Here is a 17,572-nt window from a genome sequence, read left to right on the forward strand (position 1 = left end):
TGCTGACCCTCCATCTCTCTGCAGCAGCTACTTCTGGAAGTAGCTTGTTTGCTTGCACTCTTCTGGCTGACATGGCAGAATCCTCATTGCCAGCCAGAAGAATCATGCAAACAAGAGAAGGAAAGAGAAAGTGCAAGCAATCAAGAGAAAAGACCAAAAGGAGAGTATGTATGTATGTAATTATTATTACATTTATATCCTGCTCTTTCTCGAAGGAGTCCAGAATGATGTACATGGTTATGTTTATCCTCACAACAACCCTGTGGGGTAGGTTAGGATAAGATATGCATGACTGTCCCGGAGTCACCCAGTGACTTTCATGGCTGACTGGGAATTAGAACTCAGGTCTCCCTGGTCCTGGTCCAACACTCTAACCACCACACCACATTTATTACATTTCTATACTGCCCCAAAGAATACCAGAAAGAAGTAAATATGTGCTTCATTGACTACAGAAAAGCCTTCGATTGTGTCAACCATGTCAAGTTGTGGAATACCCTTAGGAAAATGGGTGTCCCAGAACATCTCATTGTTCTCATGAGAAACCTATACACAGGACAAGAAGCCACAATCCAGTCAGAACATGGTGAAACAGACTGGTTCCAGATCGGCAAACGAGTAAGACAAGGTTGTATACTTTCTCCAACTCTATTCAATTTATATGCTGGACATATACTGAGAAAAGCTGGATTGGAAGAAGATGAGCGTGGTTTTAAAGTTGGAAGAAGAAACATCAACAACTTGCGCTGCGCTGATGACACCACTTTGATAGCTGAGAATGCGGATGATCTGCAAGCTCTAGTAATGAAAGTCAAGGAGCACAGTGAAAAATGGGATTACAATAAATTAAAGAAGACTAAACAAATAACAACGGGTACAGCAACCAGCCTCAGAATTGACTATGAAGACATTGAAGTGGTGGATAGCTTCTGCCTTTTAGGATCAACCATCAACAGTAAAGGATCCAGCAGTCAAGAAATACGTCGCAGACTAGCACTTGGTAGGGTTGCAATGAAGGCCTTGGAAAGGATATTTAGATGCCATGACGTGTCTATATCTACTAAGATTAGAATCGTTCGGACAATGGTTTTCCACGTGGCACTCTATGGATGCGAAAGCTGGACTTTGAAGAAGCAAGATAGAAAAAGCATTGATGCTTTTGAACTTTGGTGCTGGAGAAAACTTTTGAGGATACCATGGACAGCCAGGAAATCAAACAAATGGATCGCAGAACAAATCAATCCAGAATTTTCACTCAAGGCACAAATGACCAGGTTCAAACTATCATACTTCGGACACAGTATGCGAAGACTCAGCTCCCTTGAGAAGTCCATCATGCTGGGGAAAGTTGAAGGAAAGAGAAGAAGAGGAAGACCAGCAGAAGGGGTATGGACTCGTTTACGAGAGCAATGAATGCAGCACTGAGAAGCCTTAAAGGCCAAGCTGAAGCCAGATCATGTTGGAGATGAACTTCCAGTGCATCGACCTTTTGCACCAACTGTCCTAATGACCACTAGGGGCATTGGGAGTAGAGATAGTCAGTCGGCATCTCCCTATCTGTCCCTATTCTATGACCCCTGAACTGACTCTGCAGCACTTCCTGTGCTGAGTCACAATCCTTCCTTTCCTCCTAGAGAGCAGATGGAAACATCTCTCTCTCTCCTTACCTATCCATTATATAGTCCTTTAGATTAGATATAGGTCTTTCCTATCTAAGCGTATTTAACCAATAAATATTTAGTGTTTAGTCATACAAGGATCTCCATGTGTTTTCTCTAAATAGCTGCAATATCCAAACCATCCTCTGCTACCTACTCTGTAACTGGAGTGTGTGCTAATTCCTTAGTGCTCTGCTGTTTTACCTATTGTGGGTGAAAATCAACAACCTCTAACAGATCATCCTGGAGAGACTCTATCTATGTGGTCGCTAAGAGTCGACACCGACCTGACAGCACTTAATCAATCAATCAAATTGCCCCATCCAAAGGCTCACATCTTGTTTTTCACAAAGGACTTTTAGCGCACATATACTCTGGAATGGAGGATGTGTATTCACATATTGGCCAGATTTACCTTGAAGTCCCTGTGAGCTATCAGAGAGACCATAGGAACAGGAACCTGCCATATACTGAGTCAGACCATAGGTCCATCTAGCTCAGTATTACCTTCATAGATTGGCAGTGGCTCCTCCAAGGTTGCAGGCAGGAATCTCTCTCAGCCCTGTCTTGGAGATGCCAGGGAGGGAAACTGGAACCTTCTGCTCTTCCCAGAGTGGCTCCATCCCCTCAGGGGAATATCTTATGGACTCGTCAAGTCTCCCATTCATATGCATATATACATAAACATATGTACCTTGTTTAGCTAAGGGGACAAGACATGCTTGCTACCACAAGACCAGCTCACACAACTTCACACATGATTCGGGTTTTTCATTGTGCGTTAGAGTGTAGCCTGATTTATACCCAGGGTAAGAAAATTCACTTTTTGAGACATTTTTGTGGGGCCATTTTGAACTCACAATAAAGCCTCGCAGTAAGCTTGTTGTAAAACCTGCTTTATGAAAAATGCCCAGGGGTGGAGAGAGAGTAGCCTGCCGCTGCGGCCCCCTATGCTTGCCCCCTGCATCAGACATAATCGTGACGTCAGACGCAGGGTATGTAGTAGGCATGTGCCCAAAACGTTTCGGAGGCCATTATGAAGGCCTCCGAAATGTTTCGGCGCCAGCAGGGGTAGTACTTTAAGGTCATGGGAGGGTGTACTCACCCCTCCTGCCGCATTTTCCCTGCCGGCACTCTGTTATTTTTAAGCCCCTTGGGGCGGCAGCGTTCCTCCCTGCTGCCCCGTTCCCCCCATCGGCAGGAAGTGGCTGGAAGTAGTGAGAGCGTGCGCACCTGTCTGCCGTGCGCGCACACACACAACGGGCGCACGCGTGCTACCTCCGGCTGATGAGGTGAACGGGGCGGCAGGGAGGAATGCTGCCGCCCCAAGGGGCTTCAAAATAACAGAGCGCCAGCGCTGGAGAAGATCTTTGTGCACATCCCTAGTGTGTAGTTATGCCATGCCCCTGCACCTCAGACGCAGGGGGCACAGCTCAGCTCACAAATGTTTGCAAGCTTAGTCCAGTCAGCACCACATTCACAGTGCGGCTGGATCAGCTCTCCAAATGGGACTAAGCAGCCCCATTTATGAGCAAAATGTGGCCAGCACCACATTTGTGGCATGGCCAGTGCAGCTCTCCCTGCAAAATGGCCTGTGCTGTGTTCGCAGCACAGCCAGAACAGCTCTCCCTGCATTGGGCTGGATTTTGCTCATAAACGGGGCTGCACAGTCCAGTTTGCGAGCGAAATAATGCCCCTGCGTATGATGTCAGATGCAGGGACCTGGCTGGGGCATAAGGTGTGGCTGGGGCATAAGGCGTGGCCCCTGAAGCATGGTGGCCTGGGTTCTTTGAACCCATTTGTGCAATGGCCCAGGCAAACAAGAGGAGAATGCAGAAGCTCTTTGTAAGAGCAGTTGCTGCCACCTCTCTGGCTAACCTACTCTCTTTCATGTGGTGGTGTGGTAAGGAGGATGGGGCAAGTAACTGGGCTGCAAGGAGTCTCAAAGGCTCTACCTGTTCTCCACCCTTTCTGTTTAGGAGTCTTAGCACCAGAAATTGCCTCAAAGTGAATGAATAACTGGAAACTGTGGCTGCTGCTCTCACTATCTTTGCTTGCTCAGTTTTCCGCTTCCGATGTGTAGGGAGGATTGGGTTCATGGGTCCAATCCCAACTGCTGGATTACCCAGAAGGGAGAGTACAATTGAGCAAGCAAGAGGAGGTAGCAAATTTTCCTTCTGATCCTTCTGGGAACCAGTGAGGTGCTCCTGCCACTTGCACACCTGTGCTGCTCTCCCTTTGATACTGTGATGGCCGGGGCAGAGTATCCAATGTGCCCAATCCTCCCCATTATGCCAGCCAAAGTGGGGGAAGCGAGGCACCAGGGTGGGCAGCACCACAGAACCACATCCCTCAAATTACCTAGACCTATTACCTATTACCTAGACCTAATTACCTATGAGCCCCTGGTGGTGCAGTGGTAAAACTGCCGCCCTGTAACCAGAAGGTTACAAGTTCGATCCTGACCAGGGGCTCAAGGTTGACTCAGCCTTCCATCCTTCCGAGGTCGGTAAAATGAGTACCCAGAATGTTGGGGGCAATATGCTAAATCATTGTAAACCGCTTAGAGAGCTCCGGCTATAGAGCGGTATATAAATGTAAGTGCTATTGCTATTGCTAGACAAGAGGTTCCCAACCTGTGGTACTCCAGATGTTGATCAACTACAACTCCCATCATCCCCAGCCACAATAATTTGTAGCTGGGTATGATGAGAGTTGTAATTCTCTGTAGTTGCCCCAGAGCTGTGGAGTGCACTTCCTGCTGAGAGATTAGAGCTGCTCTATCCCTGTGGACTTTTAGGAAACAATTGAAGACACATCTCTTCAGCCAAGTTTTTTTTTAGCTAGAGAGCAATCTTTTTTTTTAAATGGGCAGCTATTTTAATTTGAACTTTTTATATGTTTTAATTGCTTTGAAATTTGTTGGTTTTATTATTGTAAACCGCCCTAGAGACTTCGGCAGTTAAATAAACAAACAAATAATTCAGCAGCATCTGGTTGGGAACTCCAACCTGGACAGAATGATCCACCACCACTTCAGCACACTAGCTTGCCTTTCTGGGCAGCATAAGGAGGAGCGGGATGAGAAGGGCGTGGGGGTGGGTGCGAGCGGGGGAGCCAAAAGGCCATGTTGACTTTGGCGTCTCCTACACTGGCCTTGGCCTGCACTGACTGGGCAACTCTTTTCTTCTGAGGTAGACCAGCCGAACTTCTTCTACTTAAGCCCTTTCGCCCCTGTCTCTCAGCTGCTGCAGCGTGTGCGCCACCGTGAGTGCGCGCGCCACGGCCTTGCCTTTCTAGTGCGCGCGAACTGGGAAACGCACGCACGCGCGGCTCCATCCATTATTGCTCGGGGGGGGGCGGCGCGCGGGAGAGATCGGAGCGAGAACCTCGCGGCTTGCGAAAAGCAAAGAAGGGGGCGCACGCACAGGCGCGCGCGCGCACACACACGAGGATGCGCCCTGGCTAGTTCCTCGTTCCCCACCAGCCCCCCTCCTCCAGGAGCCGCCGCTTTATTCTGATTGGCCGGCTGGAGTCCCGGCCAGGTGTCAGCAGCAGAAGCAGGAGGCAGCAAGGGCAGGGAAAGGAGTGCGGGAAGGGATGGCAGCAGGGGCAGCCTCAGGCATTCCCACCGCCGCTGCCCGTCTCGCCGCCGTGCTCAGCTGTGGCGGCGGTGCTGGGTAAGGAGGAGGACTCTGCTGCCTTGAGCCAAGCCAGGCTGGAAGCAGCGCTCACCTTCTTCCCCTGACAGGCGCCAGGCTGGTGCAGGGAAGAAGAAGAAGACGCCCCGGCAGCCACTCACTACGGCTGCTCTCCTCTTGGGACACTTGCTTAGCGCGGGAGACTCTCGCAGCTGGACACTCCGCCAACTCTGCGGTGCGGGGTGCTGGAGACCTCGATGCGCCCCGCTGCCAGAGCTAGAGGTGGGCGGGCTGCTCCCTCCCGTGTGTGACTTTGGCTCCCTGGTAATAGCAGCCCCGCACCGGCTCTGCCTATGTTTGCGGAGGGGGGACAGAAATTTGGAGGACCTGTTGACCCAGCTTTCTTCTTCCACATCGGGAGTACGGGCGAAGAGACCTCCCCGGGGGCGAGAATTGATCAGTGAAGTTGCACGCCAGCTTCCATTTTGGTGCATCTCTCCTGGATTATTCGGAGTGTAAGTACTGACAATTGTCCACCTCTTTGCCTGCTGCCAGTCTTCCTTTTGCAGTGCCTGCTGCAGGGGAAGCGAAATGTGTCTGTGTCAGGATAGTGATGTTGAAGCATTTGATCAGCACTTGCACACTGCTGAAATGTGCCTTTCGAGATTGCTGTAAGCCTCTCCTCCTGTGCCAGGTTTTGGAGCTGGGTCATGCATAGTAGATCTTACTGGTGTTGACGTGATACCATGTCAGGGTGCCTAGAAGAAAATTTGGGTGGGATGTGCAATATAATCCACAAACCATCCCCTTACAACTGCTGCTTTTCTTTGCCGATGGTCTTTGGCCTCAGGATATTTCCTTTCATTGCCTTTGCAGGTAAATCCTATGTTAGGTGGCGAATGACACCTAAACTGGGTTGCAGGCAAGTGAGGAAATAGTTTTTATGAGGCTGGGGAGGGAGGAAAGGTATTTTAGGGCAGAAAGAGATGGAGCAGGAAAGGATGAGGAGAGATTAGAGATTGCAAAAGGGAAGGGGGCTAGGTTTGCTTTGGAGATGTGCAGCAGCCCAATCCTGTGCATATTTATTTGGAAATAAATCATACTAAAATCAGTGGAGGTTATGCTCTGGTAAGTGTGCATAGGACTGCAGCTTTCAGTTTAGATCTCTTTTAGCCTAAAAGTCAAGGTGATAACATATTATTACAGATAACGTATTGAGTCTCTTGTCATTGCCTTTTTCTCGTTCTTGCCTTTCCCGGTGCAGCTATCAGTCTAAGCTTTGCATGTTTGTGTTTTAATGTCACTCGTTTTCTGTGCCAAAGATCAAATGCTCTGAAGGGCATAGTAAAGTTGATTTCATGGCTGAATTTGATGTCATTTAAAAAGAAGGAAGTTTTATGACAGATACTAAAATTGCAGTTCCATAATACCCGTGTTCTGTTTCTTTTTTGAGAAAAAAAAAACCTGTTACTGTTGTTAGCTGCATGAAGTAATTGTTCATTTCCACTAATTTAATTTATTTACATTAAAGCGCTAATCAGATTTGCTTAGTTAGGATTAGTGGCCAGCTGCTTGAATTGCCTGGTAGATTTATTAAAAGATCATTTGTCTGAGCACAGTTATTTGCTGCTATTATTACTTTATTAAAAAGCAACATAATGTTTTGCTTTGCATTAGCCACCTATGGATACTGGCAACTGTAATGCACAACATATGTCATATTGTGACACTGCATTCTTCCTGCTAGCACATTATACAGCAGCACCCTTCAAAAGCACGGGAGGAGCATGTGTTTCTATAACATTAACTTAAGGACGGCACATTGTAATTATGGAAGAAAATACCATCTGGTTGAAGTTAACTTGTCTAAGGAAAATTAATTAAAGAGAACAGTGTCATTATGCTGAGGTGTATTTTTAAATTAATGTAACCAAATTGGAACACAAAATGAAGCAAAACACTTTAAAATGCAGCTAGACTCTTAACTGTATCCTAGGGAAAGTAATCATGCCTATGGGAATTACATTGACGAATATTTTTAATGCATTAAAAAAAAAAGCTTGCATCTCTTTTCCAATGGGCTATTGGATTTGTAATACAGGAATCTGCTGCTGAAACAGAGGAATAGAAAGCTGCGATCCAGCCAAAGTTGATCACTTTAAAATCCCAGTAACTTCAACATGAGAGATTTAAGCATGTGTGTAACTCTCTCATTGAAATACTCATAACTCAAAAGTACTTAACTTGGTTGGGTCACGCCCTATGTATGCCACATTTCCCTGCACTACTGTTCCTTTTGGAAGACAATTTGATTTGGATACCCAGTCCACTCCTTTGCACTTCTATTAAATGTCAGCAAGTCTGATAATTATTCATTATTAACATTACAGATTTTTGCTTTGTTTCTAAGTTCTCTAAGTATCAAAACAGCATCCTTATTTAATACTGTAGGAATAGAGAGGTATTCTATGGTCATGTGACATGCATATGAAAAATTAATATATATGTGCTTTCCATTAATCACTTTACATCTTCACATAGCTGAAATTGCTTCCTCATGCCTGGATTTGTAGCAAAGCAGGGTCAATGACCTCAATGTTGCATGCCCAGGCCAGAATCTCCCCAAATACTAAGGTTTGTACTAAGTAGGTTGTTTCTGATGGGCCACAAATCTAGATGTTAACGAAATATCTTTTAAAAACTAAGAGCCCAAAGCTGTGCTGGCATTTCTGGAAGTAACTCCTATTTTAATGGGATTTATTGCCAGGTAAATTTTATTTATTTATTTAACATAAATGTACTTAGGAGTTGTAATATAAACAGAATACAGTATTGATTTTAGTGCATACATTATACATGTTTACGCATGTTTGTCATAGATAGTTACATCCTCAGACAGCTGCAGTAGAGGTGGTCTTTTTGCAGTGATGGGAAACATGTTAGAAGTGGAATTACTATTTAGGGTAACAGGCTAGGGTTCTTGATGCAATGGCTTCAATTTCATATTGGATTGCATGGAAATAAGAACATAGCCACAAGAACATGGCAGAAAGGGTATAAAGAAATAAAAGCTTTCTTACATGTGACTTTCTCCCATAGCTTCAATGAATAATTTTTGCTTTGAATTACAATGCACTTTGCAAGTTGCTTTAGCAATTAAAATGTTGTAAGGTCCTGGTTTTACTAGTTTATGGCTAGGGAAGCAGTTTCCACACCCTAACCACATATGTTGAACAAATAAGGATGTTTAAGAGGGCTGCTTTATTTGCAAAGAAGGCTGGACAAGCATGCATGACTGATGCTGAGGAAGAGTGGTGTGTGCTTAATATATTATTGTTCAAAGAATGTATCAAAGCATTCATCCTAGTTAAAACATGGTTGTTGAATTGCTGCCAGCAGCAAAACATAAGTGCAATCAGAGAGTAACTGCTAGTTGTGGACCAAAGCTTTTAAACCTTTGATGTCCTGGAATTCTGGAGGGTGGATGGGGGGAAATACAACTTCAAGATTCAAAATATAGTCTTGGAACAAGAAAGATTCACAGATTGCACTGAAGTTAGGCAGGTGATAGAAGTTGAGGGCAGAGGATAAGACCCTTTTTACCAAAGAGAAGAAAGGGAGTATTTGCTTGGATGGATCAATATTGGACATTTTAAAATTTTATATCAATTTATCTTTTATCTAAAAGATATATAGAAAAATCATATATTGATCACTGGTAAAAGTTGTTGTTGTTATTATTATTATTATTACATTTATATCCCGCTCTTCCTCCAAGGAGCCCAGAGCGGTGTACTACATACTTGAGTTTCTCTCACAACAACCCTGTCAAGTAGGTTAGGCTGAGAGAGAAATGACTGGCCCAGAGTCACCCAGCTAGTATCATGTCTGAATGGGGATTTGAACTCGGGTCTCCCCAGTCCTAGTCCAGCACTCTAGCCTCTACACCACGCTGGCTCTCAAATAAATACAATAACAAAGAAGTTGTTATTGTATTTATGTGGCCTGGGGCAGAACCACCATTGTGCGAACGGGTTCAAAGAACCTGGGCTGCCAATGGAAGGGGCTGCCAAAGCCCGCAGGGGGGCGTGGCTCGGGCACCGGAAGAGCCCCACGCGAACTCCCCCTCCCACACAGGGGCCCCAAGTGAGTGCTCCCCTGTCCTTTTCAGGCAGCATTTTGATGCCTGAAAGCATCAGTTTTCCTGTCTCTTCCTCCAGGGAGGGAGAGAAAGGGAAATAAATGCTTTTAGTCAGCAAGCGCTGCCTGAAATGACAGGGGGGAACTCGCTCAGGCTCTCTGGAGCCCGAGCCACACCCCCTTTGTGTGTGACATCCCAGAGCCTGAGCCACGCCCTGTGCGTGTGACATCACATGCACAGGATGTCACTAGAGGTGCTTCCGGGCGGGGCCAGACCCAGGCCGCTGTTCAGCTGGCTCCACACCTGAAATTGGCCCTTTGGGTGGGCCCCAAAATGCCATGTTAGAGCTTCAGTTATGGAAGGTCCCATGTTCAATCCCTGGGTTCTCCAATTAGAAAGATATCTAGTGTCAATGCTGGAAAAGACCTCAGGCCTGAAACCTTGAAGAGTCACTGCCAGAGAGAGTAGACAGTATTTGGGAACATGGACTGCAGGTCTGCCTTAGTGTAAGCTAACTTAGTACATTTATGTATTCAGTGAAGTTCAAGCTTTTTTAGTGATTTTTGTTGTGCTTCTGTATTTTTCATTATTTGGTTTTTAAGCGATAGTATTTATTTTCACAGTCAAGCTCCACCATTTGAAACCCCATTTAACAAGTGGAGGCAGCAGTGGTTGAAACCTTTCAGTTTATTGGGTATTTTTGTAAAGGTCAGCAGTTAATGAAGTATATCAGACTCAAAGAGCACATACAAGAATTGCTTAGCAGACTCCCAGCTGTCAAAGTCTGAACATTGGTTCCAGGAAGTCTGTTTTCATGTTACCTGTCAGCCCCCAAGGATTAAGGGTGTAATGGTAACTTCACAGAAGCCTTTCATTGTGGTCTTTTGTTTGTTTAATATGTACAAGACTGCAAGATTATCAGCTTAGAAGATTTATGTATATGTGCAGCAATAGATCAAAAGCATATGTCCTTGTGAGGTTGACAAACAGTCTCAATTACTTCAGTTCTAGTAGTGTATTACTTTTAAGGGTGGTGGGTTTTTTTAAAAACTGTGCACCGATACTCATCCCAAAACTGTAAGTGCAGGTGCAGAAAGTCAGTGTGAAGCCCTTGCTGTGAAGACGAAGATGAAGAGGAAGTAAAAACCAGCATATGTCTTTTAAGAATTCTAGCTTGCTAAACACTCTGATATGGATATTCTGTTGAAGTTAGCAAAATCATACTTACCTGTCAGAATTCACAACATGTGATGATAGCACACATTTAGAATTATTTACTTGCTAATATTTGAAAACTTAATTAGCGACAGTAGTTGTTACTAAACAGGTTCTTTGCATGCACTACGAAGATAAGGATTTTAGTGTAACGAAGCAGCAATTCTGCAACACTTAGGTGGTGGTTGGCTTTCTACACTACATGAAGATTTAGGTCCTCCAGGAAAGTCGTAGGAAAGGCTTTTTATATTGAGTATTGGTTTTGCTGTCCCAGAAAATTCAAGGAAAGATAGCCTTTTAGTTTCATACCTGACACATTACTTGTGGACAATCATTATGCTATCACTTATATTATTAAGAATAGTGGCTGACAGCCAGACTAAGTTATTCAACAGTACTATTAGTTACTCCAAAAGGACTACACTGAGTAATTTTTTTCAGGATGTCAGACAATGAATATAAAAGTATATGCAATTCATCTACTAAAATTCATGTTTAGGTTTGGCATCAAAAATCCATAAATATAATATATTTGTAGAATAAACATGTACACAGTTATTTGGGAAGTATAAATTAAGATGTAATCTTTGGCTAAACTTTCAGAGCAGCAATATCCTCTCTCATGATGAGCTGATACTGAATAGCGGTGTGCATGGAACAATTTTCAAGCTCTGTTTGAATTGGAACCGAACCATTGGTCCGTGACTGGCTGTTGCAGTTTGCTTGATCAATCCAGTTCGGCAGATCAACGGGCTATGCTTGTAAAGGGGAATCTGGTGAGGATTCCCATTTACAAACAAAGGGGAGTCCTGGCTTTAAAAGTCTTCTAAAGGACAGCAGCGGGAAGGGGCGGTGAGAGGGCATCTTTAAAAGTAGAAGGAAGGTGCTTACTGGTCCAGTGCTCCCCCCGCCAGCAGCCCGCCTGCATGGTGGCAGTGCAGTTCCAAAACTGACCTGGCCTCTACACATCTGCTTTACAAACGTGGACCCTCAAACTGCTGAACCAGTCCCTGGAGCTTTGGTTCGGTTCAATTGTGGACCAGCCCACCAGTCCTGGAGGCCAGTCTGGGTCATGATCAAATGGTTCTGTGCACATTAACAGTGTTTAATAGGGCAAAATTGCCTTGGAAATCATAGATATTTGTAACCCAACAGTGAGACATTTAGAGAAAATAGAAGTGCATTGTACTTGGGAATTGATCAGGTTTTCTCTGTGGCATCTATTCTTCTAGTGATTCGATGTAACATGGCTACCAGATCAACCGTGGTACCTGTACAATATTATGAGCACATTAATGATTTGATGGATTTGAGTGCTCTGAAATTTAGTTTCCTGGAGGTGCTTCTTTCCTCATATCATTTATTACCATGGCAAAGGGCCAGTTTTGTGTAGGTATGAAAATAAAGTCATAGAAGAACTGCAAAGATAAATTTGATGGGGTTCAGCCAATTTAGTGGAAGCAAGTTGGCATTGAATTAAAATGTGTTCACTTGTAGTTTCATCCCCAAAGCATTCAGTAAATGACTGCATAGCCCTAGAATTACTTAGATAAATATGCATAAAGAGTTATTGCTAACTCTGATGCTTACACTGTGACCCAGTGTGTCAATTACAGTGTTTTGCTGTCAAAAGAATGATTCTACTTTTTGCTTGGATTTTTTCACTTCCTCTGGCGAATCAGGGACTGCTACAACTAGATACCAGATGATGATAAGCATAAAGGTTGTTCACATGACCCACATACCTGGCAGTTAGGAGGGTGGGCAGGGAGGCAGGCTTCTTCCTTCTTCCCCCAACACACGCGGAAACTGTCTGAAGTCTCTGCCACTCGCAGGGCACATGAGCACAGCCGTGGTGAACAGCAGAGCCAGGAGCCAGAAGAAGCTCCTGGCATCCCACAATGCAATGCACCAGGAGCATAGTGCATTGGGGGATTCCCTGACTGGCAGGCACTCTTGCTGCCCAGCTTTGTGCATGCTCAGGTTACAGGCAGCCCGAGTATGCACACAACTGGGGACTTCTCGTACCCTTTTCCCCCAATAAAAGCCAGAATTTGAAACTCAGGCTACCCAGCCGGACAGCACCTGGATCAGGCTCCACATGAGCATCCCTACAAAGGTAGGGATGCTCATGTGAACAGTCTTATAGAATTGCTCATATCATTTTGGTTGGCTGGGTAGATCTTTTTTGGTCAGGATCTTGACTTGTTGCCCAATTTTATTTTGGGAAAGGTCCTTTCCTTGGGTTAGATAGTTTGCTGGAGTTATCTAGAGCTCTTTGCTCTACAGGCACCTTTTGCAGCAAGTTATTCTTTCCATATGGACTTGATGCCTTGGATTGCCTCTGGATAGGTGGTCTTCCAGAGCATGGGGTGTGTTCCAGACTCTAAGGGCTCTTGCACAATGTACATGCAGGGGGAAAGGGGCAGTTTCATGAGGGCTCCTATCACACCCCATCATGTCACTGCAGTCTATTATTACTGTGAATATTTATATATTGCTTTTCAACAAAAGTTCTCAAAGGAGTTTACATAGAAACAGATAAATAAATAAGATGGTTCCCTGTCCCCAAGGGGCTCAGAATCTAAAAAGAAACAAATGGGAGACACCAGCAACAACCACTGGAGGGATGCTGTGCTAGAGTTGGATAGGGATCCTCAAAGTGCACATGCTTCATTAGTTAGGTTGTCAGCCACTTCACATATATTGTGGGCAGCGGGGAGACAAACAAGGGAGACAAACAGGGCCCTTCTCCCTTCTTTGTAAAAGTGGACATATAGTAGTATCTGCAGGTCTTGAACTGTTAGCCTGGACTCGTGACTATCTCTTTTGTTGCTGGTACCATATCTTTTGGTTAAAAAATGGCCAGCTGAATGGAGCTTATTGCACATATTTGATCTTGGGTTTTGGAGTGCCCTGAAAGGACTGTTGGACTGCTTGCCTTTGTCCATCTTGTTTTCTCTGTGGGAATCATGAACCATAGTTTATTATTTGTGCTAATTGACTGTATGGTTAAAAAAAATTTTGGTAGCATTCTGCTTTTTACTATATGTAAGTTTTTAAGATACAGGTTGAGTATCCCTTCTCTGGACTGCTTGGGACCAGAAGTGTTCCGGATTTTGGAATATTTGCATACTGTAATGAGATATCTTGGGCATGGGATCCAAGTCTAAACACGAAAGGTTACTGTACACTATATATTTTTTAAATGTTTTATTTAAAGTATAAAAACAAATAAGCATTGGATTTACGATAACTACAGGTAGCTGTAAATGTAACGAAAACTAACTGTGAGAAAATCTTCAATGCAATAATGTTGCTGGTCATGTTAGACTCAAACATGGCATTTTAGTTGGAGATGAAATTCATATTTCATGTGAAAATAATGTTTTGTTGGTGCTGTGGGTACACGCCGTTGTGGTTTCCGAATTTTGGAGCATTCCGGATTTCGGATGTCAGGATTAGGGATACTCAACTTGTATTTTTTAAAAAGGCAGAAAGATAAGCAAGTATGGACCAAAAAAGTGTAGGAGAATCAATAAGGCATTTCACACAACCATTTGGAGGTGGGTTGTAGGGCTCAAGACTTCCTACCCCAGTAACAATAGACTAACAGAACCTTTGTTTGGGTCAGCAAACCAAGGAACACACTCTTAAGCCAATCAAGGCATTAATTGTTGAAATTGAGAGCTGTAATCATGCAAAGTCCTCCAAAGGCTCTGCCTCATGATGCCAGCAGCTGTCCTCTGATTGGCCACAAAGGAGCAGGAGGTGGACCCAGCCATGCTGAAGCTATTTCATCCACAGGTACATAGAGTGTGATTTGCAGAGTGACACATCCATGAGGGAATAAGGATGCGCTTTGATGATTTTTAGAATTCTGTTTTACTCTAAATACAGAATTCTAAAAATCATCAAAGTGCATCCTTATTGTATGGCTGCGGTGCTTCCTGAATAGCTTCCACCAAGTTTGATCTGGGATGAACAGTCAATCTTTATTACGGTCACAGACCAGCATAAAGTATAAGGGTGGTGATCTGGGATGTACGCCACTTGGATATTGTGTGTCCCAAGTACATCACAGAGTGTTTCTCTGTAGAGATAGTAAGTCCGTGTTGTCAGACTTTTTAAAAAGACCACAGTCATCCCTCGCCAATCATGAGGGTTTAGTTCTGGGGAAAATGAATTTGCGATTGACAAGGGGTTATAACAATGGGAAACAGGGGGTATGGGGAATTGCGGTCACAAACAGACCAAAAAAACTCAGTTAAAATAGAAAAAAACCATCCCTGCACCCCTGGAAATGACCTCTGACCCCCCAGAATTCCCCCCAACAACCCCCCCCAATTCCCCCAAAAATCTTGCAAAACCGCATATACTCAGGTCACATTTGGCAAGACCTGACACAATTTCCCAGTTGCGGATACTCAGATCCACGACTGGGAAACTTGCAGTTGGCGAGGAATGATTGTACTGTCAATTTAGCACCATGCTCCTGAATGGTTTTTCCATACACTAAAATTTCATCCTGAAAGTAAGTGATGCATCTGTAGCCCTCAAAATTGCATGCATCATTCCTTAAAATCCAAAGAGGCTAATCCAAAGGGCAGCCTTTTGTATTGGAAAATACCCTCTGGGGTAATGAAGGCTATGTATTTGAGAGAAACTTTGAGCAGAGGAATTTGTTGATAGGCCAGAGACAAGCCCAAAGTTGACAGAGCAACTGGCCATTACAATGGAAGGGAAACCAGTAATTTAGTAACTGTTTCAACTTCCAACTGCCTTGTCAGCTCTCTGGCCTCAGGGAGCAGTTCCAACTACCCACAGAACCTAGCCTTGCTTCTCTTCAATGCAAAGTCAGTTCAGAATAAGATCAAAATCATCCATGACTTGATCATGGATGAGGGAGCCAACCTGGCTTGTATAACTTAGACTTGGATGGGGGAGGCTAGTTGCTCAGTTTGGGCCCAGTTTCTCCCACCAGGCTACTGTGTTGTGCAGCAGGCTGGGGAAAGTGTGCGGGGTGTGTGTGGAGTAGCTGTGGTCCACAAGAATACAATCTTCCTTGCCAGGGCCACTGTGAGACAATTGGCTTATACTGAGTGTGTATTTCTGAGGCTGGGAACAAGGGATAGACTGGGGATTCTGTTGGTGTACCATCCACCTCACTGCCCAACTGACTCCCTAACGGAGCTGATGGAGCTGGTCTCGGAGTTGGTGTTGGAGTCACCCAGACTCTTAGTGCTGGGGGACTTCTTCAAAAGAGAAACTCAAGTATGTAGTACACCGCTTTGGGCTCCTTGGAGGAAGAGTGGTATGTAAATGTTATTATTATTATTAATAATAATAATACCCCCAGTGAGGCACTACCTTGGCGTGGTTGTGGGGCTTGCGTGCTCTGAGGAAGGTGAGAGCTATGCCAGAGGTCCAACCATACTGGACAGGTCTCACCAGAGGAGCCAGACAAAGAGTGCCTCTCCCATCAACAATATGGTGAGACGTAACTTTAATAAATCTATACCAGATCGGTCGTCGCCCGGGTCAACAAGGACCGCGCCAGGTGCTGGAGTCCCTGGACATCTGGTGGCAAGTGGGCAACAGGACTCAGGATCTTCAGTTGAGCAACCAGGGCTGAAGACAGCAAAGTTACTGGAAGAAACGTCGCTTAACCGAAAAAAATATACAAAAAATGCCAACAAGGAAATAATGATCTGCTATTACAAGTCTAGTCCAACTAGAAGAGGTTATTTAAAAAGAATGTACCAAATTTGGAAAGAGAAGCATCCAGATACAGAAATAACAGAACAAAGGCTAGCAGACCAGAGAAGATTCATAATCAGAAATAAAGTATTCACAGGAGTTGAGCTGGAAGAACTGCAAAGAGCAACACAGGCTCAAGATATGGAAGAAGAATTACCACCAACTGAAGAAGTTGCTCAGGCGCAGGTGGAGGAGGTGTTGGAAACAGAGGATGCCACTGTTGCTGAACTGTTTCAAAATCAAAACCAGGCAACCTCCCCTTTGCCTTCACCTCAAAAACCCAAATGCCGTTTAACAGAAAAGCAACAAGAACTAAAGCAAAAAATAACTGAGCACATGAACCAAACAACCACCAGGGTTCGACTTCCAGCTCTAAAAACAGTTGCCAAAAAACAACTTGCTCAGGTATTAAGAGATGTCAGTGCTGCACTTGCAGAAATAACAACCAAGAATTTGCAAGAAACAAACCAACTAATGTACAGTGCAGCAACAATAACAACACAAGAGCTCGGATATAAGATCAATGGACCTGTAAAAAAAGAAAGTAGTACATCACCTAAATGGAAGGTTAGATTAGAAAATAAAATCTCCAGGCTATGAAAGACAAGAAGCTGAAGAATGAAAACACCAAAAAGTATCTGATCCAAAAATACCACCTAGATTCAAGGAAAATTAGAGAAGTCCTGGAAATAATAAAGCAGCAAATAACAGCAGTGTCAAAGAAGATTAGCAGATATGAAGCCAGAACTACACAACACAGGCAGAATCTCCAATTCCAGTCGAATCAGAGACGTTTCTACCAGAGCATAGAAGGGGAAACTGCAAGAAACGTAGAAACACCAAATAAAGAAGAAACAGTGCAATTCTGGGGGAAATTATGGGACAATCCAATAGATTATAATAAAAAAGCAGGCTGAGTGAAAGAGGTCGAAAAATGTAACCAACAAATGCAAGATCTAATAATAACACCAGAATTAATAAGTGAAAGAGCAAAGAAAATTAAAAATTGGACTGCTCTAGGCGACGATGAACTGCATGGCTTTTGGCTTGAACACCTAACAAGCCTTCATAAACAACTATCAAAACAGTTCAATCACATTTTGCAAGGAGGTGATATTGAACAATGGTTAACAACTGGGAAAACTCATCTCATCATG

The 17,572-nt window shown here is 44.2% G+C and overlaps 1 protein-coding gene across 5 annotated transcripts in view; it reads left to right on the plus strand.

The window, feature by feature from the left end:
- The first annotated feature begins 5,068 nt into the window (after window positions 1–5,068).
- MYRIP (myosin VIIA and Rab interacting protein) overlaps window positions 5,069–17,572 on the plus strand; it is a 314,404-nt gene continuing 301,900 nt past the window's right edge. For 2 of the 5 annotated variants that reach the window (XM_053263239.1, XM_053263243.1), the window contains exon 1: window positions 5,069–5,814. The gene's annotated coding sequence lies outside the window, so the exon portion shown is untranslated. The remainder of the gene's footprint in view (window positions 5,815–17,572) is intronic. The other 3 variants (XM_053263240.1, XM_053263241.1, XM_053263242.1) reach the window with 3 other exon arrangements.

The sequence above is a fragment of the Hemicordylus capensis genome, chromosome 6 (genome assembly GCF_027244095.1).
Source record: "Hemicordylus capensis ecotype Gifberg chromosome 6, rHemCap1.1.pri, whole genome shotgun sequence".
NCBI lineage: Eukaryota > Metazoa > Chordata > Lepidosauria > Squamata > Cordylidae > Hemicordylus > Hemicordylus capensis.